At 45.9% G+C, this 7,500-nt stretch overlaps 1 protein-coding gene across 1 annotated transcript in view; it reads right to left on the reverse strand.

The window, feature by feature from the left end:
- The window catches only part of castor2 (cytosolic arginine sensor for mTORC1 subunit 2), a 28,644-nt gene that overhangs the window by 17,630 nt on the left and 3,514 nt on the right, over positions 1 to 7,500 (reverse strand). The window lies entirely within an intron of this gene.

Here is a 7,500-nt window from a genome sequence, read left to right on the forward strand (position 1 = left end):
AAGGCGTCTCGTGTGAACGGAGGTGCAGTGAGATCAGGAGACTGCAGCTGGGCCTCTAAACGTCTCTTTTATCATCTTAAATTTTCAATATGAGCCTCAGACCTGAACACGACTCATGAGTGAGACATCAACAACGCACAGGGCTGCTTATAAGTTTACACACACACACATATATATATATATATATATGCAATACACACACACATATATATATATATATATATATATATAAAATATACATATATATGCAATACACACACACGCACACACATAAAATATACACATACATATATATGCAGCTCCGTGTGGCTGGAGACGCCTTTAAGTTCAATAAATGTTTCTTTTTATTAAATTGTAACATTTGTTTTCATCATTGTGTCATTTTTATGATTTTTATGACGTAAATTGAGGAAGCGAAAGTCGTATCGGCTCAAGAGCGTCGTCAGTCTGTATCGGTCATCGGCTAAAGCTTATCCCTCATCTTCAGCCTCTTATCTGGGGTCGGGGTCTCGGGGGCAGCAGCTTTAGCAGGGGACCCCAAACTTCCCTTTCCCGGGCCACATTAACCAGCTCTAACTGGGGGATCCTGAGGCGTTCCCAGGCCAGTGTGGAGATCTAATCTCTCCACCTGGTCCTGGGTCTTCCCCGAGGCCTCCTCCCAGCTGGACGTGCCTGGAACACCTCCCTAGGGAGGCGCCCAGGGTTCATCCTGACCAGATGATCCTGAACCACCTCAACTGGCTCCTTTCAACGCAAAGGAGCAGCGGCTCTACTCCGAGTTCCTCACGGATGCTGAACTTCTCCCCCTCTCTCTAAGGGAGACTCCAGCCCCCCTCCTGAGGAAACACATTTCACACGCTTGTACCCGCGACCTGGTTCTTTGGGTCCTGACCCAGCTCTCATGACCACAGGTGAGGGCTAAAGCTGAAGAAACTAAATCGGCATCAGCCCTAAAAAATCCATATCGGTCGATCCCTAATTTTATGTAAACACACAATCCTGTGTGAAATCCAACTGAAGTCAGGACTCAATGCACTTAATTCAACCTGTTCCAGCTCATCATGTCCAGCAGACTTTTGTTTGGAGCACAATTGAAAGCACCTTAATAATGACATCATGTTTGCAGGCCGCCTGCTGAACGCTCACTCGTCACATTTGGCTGAGAGGTGTGAAAAACCACAGGGCACCAACAGAAGAGACTGGACTCTGAACCACGGTGTGTTCTCGCAGAGACCTCACGATGATGATGATGAGGATCACTGGAGGTTCTGTCTTGTGTCTGAGTGAATGACGGTCTCTCTGCAGATTAGCGATGACTTAGCGAATCTCTGCAAACATCCAGGATAATGAGCCGTCACCGAACGCTCAGTCTGCGTTACTCACATTCTGTGTGCGTGCGAGGAACTTCACAGGGAGCCTCGAAATGAGTTTATACTGCAAAGCTTTGCAAAACACTCGCATCATCATGACAAATGTGTTTGTAAAAAACACATTAAAGGGATAGTTTGGATTTTCTGTGATGAAAAGAGAGCTGAGGAAGGCAAAGCTCTGGATCTACCGCTCAGTCCTGGTTCCTACCCTCACCTGTGGTCATGAAAGCTGGGTCAGGACCCAAAGAACCAGGTCGAGGGTACAAGTGTTTCCACAGGAGGGGGTCTGGAGTCTCCCTTAGAGAGAGGGGGAGAAGTTCAGCATCCGTGAGGAACTCGGAGTAGAGCCGCTGCTCCTTTGCGTTGAAAGGAGCCAGTTGAGGTGGTTCAGGATCATCTGGTAAGGATGAACCCTGGGCGTCTCCCTAGGGAGGTGTTCCAGGCACGTCCAGCTGGGAGGAGGCCTCGGGGAAGACCCAGGACCAGGTGGAGAGATTAGATCTCCACACTGGCCTGGGAACACCTCAGGATCCCCCAGTTAGAGCTGGTTAATGTGGCCCGGGAAAGGGAAGTTTGGGGTCCCCTGCTAAAGCTGGTTGAAGCGGTTGAAGATGAGATGAGATGAGATGAGTGGTTGAATGAGGTACTTATCCACAGTCAGTTACTAAAGCCAAGCAACACACCGCTGTGGCGGAGGCAGCAGCTAAATGGATTTTAGACACATAAAGTCTGCAGTCTACTCCAAAGTTTACCCTCATAAAGTAAAAAGTGAAACTAAAAGTATACGTTAAAGCTGTAGTTGGTAAGATTTCCGATCTATCAAAGAGTGCGTTAAAACAACGGTACATAATTTAATAATAAAATGAACTTCTTTGTGGTAAGGGGATGTTGGTTGTTGCTTCAACAGCGTGAGACAGACTGCACGGACACGACAGGGACAGAAAAACGCTGGAAAAATGAACTGGTGTCGTCTAAAGGACACTTATGTTTTCCAGTCAAAATCATAGAAACTTACTGAATCATTAATGAGCGTCTGCCACGACCGCACAAACACTAACTGGGTGCATCACTTAAGATTTAACCACAGCTTGGGTCCGACTGAGAGGATTGGACAGAGCCTGTTAGGGTTTGACAGACTTCCTTCAATAAAAGATGAGCACACTTTTATTCGTTTTTCTTTACTTCACTGTCACCGACGTTTCTTCCGACTTACTAAGAAACAACAAGACGAGGTTGAGACACCGTATGTGGTGGGAAAGTGTTTGGTCAGTGGACTTTGTTGTCACATGGACGTCTTTAATGTGAAATCCTGGATATGAAACGTTTATCTTCAGTGGTCCTGGTCATTTTTGTGTGTTGTGCACTGAGGTGGCACATCACATGACAAAGTTACAACCACGATTTGAAACACGTGACGCAGATACAGGAAGTTACTGTGAGATGCACCGTCTCTGTCCGTCGAAACGTCTCCGGTTAAGTTGCATTTGAGACAAATAATTGAGTTTTAACTGCTTTAAATTGATTAATTCAACAATTTAAAATGCATTAGTTGTTCTGAACTACTCATCTGAAGTGTTATTAACCCACTGGAGCTGCAGCATTCACCCCGTTTCCGTCCTCTCTGCTCTGATCCACCCGTCTCCTCTGCAGCTGTGCACCCGTCGCCCGCTGGCAACACTCGGATGGATCCTCGTCGCTGAAGCCAAAAGACGGAGCGAGAGCAAACTGCAGTCTGCACTGACGCTCCTCTTCTTATTTCTTTTTCATATTTTTCTTAAATGTGGAGATTTTTCTCTGTTGTACATCATATTATATATATAATAATAATACAATAATACATATAAATCCTGTTATATCAAAAAAGATCAATTCAGATAAGATACAATTGACTTTATTGTCCTCTGTAGTAAAATATCACAGCAAAACAACAGTAAAAAGACAACAAATACGTCATTCTGTCATTTGTATTTATTTATTATTTAGCTTTGTCTAGTAATTTGAATTTATTTGAGCATTTATATTTAGTTATTTATTATTATTTAGCTGTGTCTAATAATTGTATTTTAGTATTTATATGTATTTATTATTACTAAACTTTTTCTATTCAATATATTTTATTTAAGTGTTTATATTTAGTTATTTATTATTATTTAGTGTTGTCTGGTAATTTTATTTTAGTGTTTATATTTATTTATTATTATTTATCTTTGTCTAGTAATTGTATTTTATTTCACTTTTTTATATTAAGTTATTTTTTTATTATTTAGCTGTGTCTTGTAATTGTATTTCATTGTATTGTCCATATAACTTGTATTATCTTGAATAGGATGTTTGTTTTTGATGTGCAAAACAAAAACAAACAACAACAAAAACAAACTCAGCTTCATATAAAGTGCTTTTAATCACCTCCCGTGGCGCATGCGCAGTCACACTAATCAAACGCACCCACAGTTTGTTTGTTGCGGGGTGCGCAGGTGCGCGCGGATCCGACTAACGAGCAGCGTGCCCGGCGGAGCTCCCCCCGCCTGTGAGGGCTCTGTGCTCGGCCTGTGTGGAGACTTTGAGGGGCCCAGTGGAACCACAGAGACCCGGGACTGGTTTCAGGGGGACAGAGTGGCTGAGCGGACTGGTCCCACCGGGGACTGACGCGCAGACAGGTGAGTGCACCGACAGCACACCTGTCCGCAGGTAGCTGTGCGGCTCTGTGTAGCTTTAGCATGTTGTTGATGCACTGTGAACAGGCAGTTTGTGTCATTTCCGGTCGTTTTTGCTGTTTAATTGGTGACGTTTCCGGTTCTTTAACTGATGCTCACCTCAGAGTATCACAACACAACAGAAGCACACGGGGCAGTGAATGGAAATGCCTCAATAAGCTGATTTTAGTCATTTATTATCTTTGAGTTTGAAGTTTCCACAGTGGTTAAACTCCCACTGACCCACTCTGGCTCTGATACACACATTTAATATTCATTTTTCATTAATTTAATATTTGTTGCAACCTCATTTTTAGTGTCTGAAGCAGGAAAAGCAGAACTTAAAGTGTGATTATGGCGTAAAATCCTCCCACGGTGTTTTTCAGCACTTACATTCATTAAATAAGCCATCGAAAGAGTTTTTAATTAACTATTAATGAAGAAAATCCTGGAGAGTCGCTAACAGCCGGACGTGGCTAACAGTGATTAGCTCGGGGCAGTACGGTGAAGGCATTCAAAGGTCTTTTTTAACCACTAATGCTGCTGAAAATAACAGCAAACCTCTGCAGCAGCATGAGAAGAGTCCCTACACACACAACAAAGCACCAATGGGCTCCTTCCGTTGGGATTGACTTTGGTAATCCACTGTAATGGACTTTACTATGAGAGGAGCTGGTACAGGGGCCAGTAGGTAACACTTTAAAACACTCTTTAATAAACTCTTGCTGTTATTTTCAGCAGCATTAGTGGTTAAAAAAGACCTTTGAATGCCATCACCGTACTGCCCCGAGCTAATCACTGTTAGGGTGCTCTCACACTGTTCCTCCGAACCGTGCCTGAGCGCATTTCACGGCTAAAGTGTGAGTGCAACCGTGCCGCGCCTAGCTGTGGCACACTTGCAGGCCACAGCCCGTTTGGGAGAGGTGGGCTTTAGTAAAGCACGTTTGCACATGTACGTGTACGAGCACGAGCGTGCGCACGTGTACGAGCACGAGGCCTACGGCGGTTCTGAGGTCATTTCCTGTGCACCTGTTGGGACATAGAAAAAAGAAGGAGGGACCATGCGCGGACATTTCAAACAATGGCGGTGAAAGGTTCACGTTGGTGTGATGCGGAGGTGGAGTGTTTACTGCAGATTTGGTCGATGAAAAGATTCAAAAACAGTCGACAAGACGCACAAAAACTCCGAGGTCTACGGAAAGATCTGGAAACAAAGCCACGCATCGCCATGACGTCATCAATGCGTGTGACGTGTTACGGCGTGATGACGTATAGGCAGCAAGAAGCATTCTCCGAGGCCCAGGTAGTGTGAGTACAAACGGGCCTGGAGGGGGGGACAAGGACCCTAAAGCACGGGGCACGGGACGGACGCACAGTGGGAGGGCGCCCTTAGTGGTTAAAAAAGACGTTTCAATGCCTTCACCGTGCTGCCCCGAGCTAATCAGTGTTAGCCACGTCCGGCTGTTAGCGACACTCTGGATTTCTCCGTAAACAGTGATTTTGCACCTTTGCGTTCTTCTAAAACTTGAACATTAAATCTTTCCATCAGAGCGTGAGAGAGAAACTCACCCGTGTGGGTCGAGCTGGACCCTCTGATAATAAACATGTCATCCCGTTCTGGTGTTATGGATTTATGCAGTATTTGTTTTAAACTGACCGTCTGCGGTGTGCGGTGACGGGAGGCAGTCGACCGTGTGTGACATCATAAAATATCACGACACTGTGAAATCTTCATCTTCAGGGAGGGAAGGAGCAGACGCGGCTGCTTTAACACAGTGAACGCCACAAACATCATCACTGAGAGCGGCTGTTGGTCCACTCATGTAGGTGGTTTTGGGATGGGACCTGTCAGGGCGGGTAGACTCCCGTGTTTACGGCGTGCGAGCAGTCACGCCACCTGACGGACCAGGTGACGGATGTTTGAGCGCAGAGTCGTCTGTGCTGAGAATACACATCTATAGCACTACGCTACGCTCTGAACCATGGGTTTTGGCTGACGTAAGGCTTTTGTTCTTGGTTTTCAGGCACTTCCATATTTAAATAACGCCAAGTTGAATGTATGAGCTTTAAGAGAAGCTCCCGCAGCTTTAATTAGGACTCTGTTGTTGAATTGAACTCTTATGTAAAAGCCCCAAACTGGCCGAGCCGTGACTTTAGTGCACTGTTACGTTCCTTATGTATGTATATACACTGTGTCTAGATGTATATAGCTATCTATATATATACTATATATACTATAAACATATATATTAAATGCCAAGTTGAATGTATGAGCTGTAAGAGAAGCTCCCGCAGCTTTAATTAGGACTCTGTTGTTGAATTTAACTCTTATGTAAAAGCCCCAAACTGGTGATTTACGGCAGCATTATCACGTCTGCTGCGTTCTGAGGTGAGACCCTGCAACATGCATCGTGTAACGCGTGCATCCAACAACGCACACTGAAGAGAAGGTGGTATGTGTGCAGCTGAGAGCACGTTTTGGATGTTTTAGGCCGAATGTAACAAGAAGCAGCTCTGCAGCTTCTCTAACTGGACTTGTGTGAGAGTTGTGGCAGCTGAGGGTTTTTTTTTTACCCACCAGCAAAACAATCAGTTCTCAAACGCACCGTGCAGCAACCTCCACTACAAGAAATGCTGCAAAGCTCCTTTAAAAAGCAACTAGATGATGAAAACATCACAGCAGAGTGTCAATATCATGCAACACAAGAGGAGCTGACTCATTAATACACTACTTAGGGCGCACTCCCACTGAGCGTCCGTCCCGTGCCCCGTGCTTTAGGGCCTACTCACACTGTCCTTTTGGCCGCGGCCAAAACTGGTTTTTCAGCTAAAGCCTAGTGCGTTTAAGCAGTGTGAGCGCACCCGCTCCGCGCATAACTGCGGCCAGCGGACCGTCCACGGCCCGCTTGAAAGAGGTTGGCTTTAGCGGAGCCGTTTGCACATGTACGAGCACGAGCGTGCGCACGTGTGCAAGCACGAGCCCTACGGCGGTAGCGTTATGTCCGCCTGTTCGGACATGTTAAAAGAAGGAGGGACCATGCGCGGACATTTAACAACAACAACAACAATGGCGGTGAAAGGTTCACGTTGGTGTGATGCGGAGGTGGAGTGTTTACTGCAGATTTGGTCGATGAAAAGATTCAAAAACAGTCGACAAGACGCACAAAAACTCCGAGGTCTACGGAAAGATCTGGAAACAAAGCCACGCATCGCCATGACGTCATCAATGCATGTGGCGTGTTACGGCGTGATGGCGTATGGACAGCAAGAAGCATTCTCCGAGGCCCAGGTAGTGTGAGTACACATCGGGGCTGGGGCGCGGGGGGAGAGGGAGGGGGGACAAGTACCCTAAAGCCCGGGTCGTGGTCCTGGAGGACAGTGTGAGTGCGCTCTTAGGGTCCTTGTCCCCCCCTCCAGGCCCGTTGTACTCACACTAC

This window comes from Echiichthys vipera (assembly GCF_963691815.1).
Source record: "Echiichthys vipera genome assembly, chromosome: 14".
Taxonomy (NCBI): Eukaryota; Metazoa; Chordata; class Actinopteri; order Perciformes; family Trachinidae; genus Echiichthys; species Echiichthys vipera.